Source organism: Hipposideros armiger, unplaced genomic scaffold, assembly GCF_001890085.2.
Source record: "Hipposideros armiger isolate ML-2016 unplaced genomic scaffold, ASM189008v1 scaffold_596, whole genome shotgun sequence".
Lineage (NCBI taxonomy): Eukaryota > Metazoa > Chordata > Mammalia > Chiroptera > Hipposideridae > Hipposideros > Hipposideros armiger.
Window position 1 is genome coordinate 770,438 of NW_017731946.1, and position 897 is coordinate 771,334.

Consider the following 897-nt stretch of genomic DNA (forward strand, 5'->3'; position numbering starts at 1 on the left):
AATGCCAGGATGATCTATCAAAAATGTAAATCTGACCATACCACTCCCTTATTTGGGAACTTTCAATAGCTTCCTGTCCCCTGCAGGAAGATGTATTGCTCCCTAACATGACTTACAAGGCCTCTCATAACCAGAAACTTATCTACCACTCAAGTGCAATTTCTTGCCCTTCCTACCTCTTGCTTTTTGCTGAAACAACCCATCATGTTTCACACCTCTAAGTATCATCTCATGCTGTCACTTCTGCCTAGAATGTCCTTCATAGAGCTTCCTCATAGGTTAGCTCCATTGGTCAGATTCATCTCAGGTATAATTTCCTCCCAGAAGACTTCTTTGATCCCCGCAGGGTGTGAGGTGCTCTTTTTCTGTGTTCCAGAGCACCTTGCGTACCTCCAGCACAGGACTTATTCCCTTTACATTGGAATTGCCTCTCTCTCTGCCTATCTTCCCTCCCTGAGATGGAACCCCTGTGGGCAGAGTCTTCATTTGCTCATCTTTGGATCTTCTGGAATCTTTGGGATCTACCTAGAAGAGTGTCTTGCACACAATAGGCATTTAGTAACGCTTTTTTCTGTTCTTATATTGGCCAGGCTTGTTTCGATCTTCCTGCCTTTGCACATGCTGTTCCATTTTTCTGCAATGCTCTTCCTTCTGATCTGTGTAAGATGGCTCCTTGTTAATCAGCATCAGCGCAGCTGTCATCTTGTCAGAAAAGCCTTTCCTGAGCGCCCACTCTAAAGCAGCTATATCTACTTTTCCTTGCCCTCCATCGTCTTCTAATTTTTCTTGTGTGTGTATGTACTTGTTTATTTTCTCTTCCCCCAATGCAACAGAAGCTCCATGAGAGCAGAGACCATCACTGTCTTATTTACTGCTGTCTCCCACTATCTAGATAAC

The 897-nt window shown here is 44.0% G+C and overlaps 1 protein-coding gene across 1 annotated transcript in view; it reads left to right on the forward strand.

The window, feature by feature from the left end:
* The window catches only part of LOC109371872 (tyrosine-protein kinase TXK-like), an 80,587-nt gene that overhangs the window by 62,488 nt on the left and 17,202 nt on the right, over positions 1-897 (forward strand). The window lies entirely within an intron of this gene.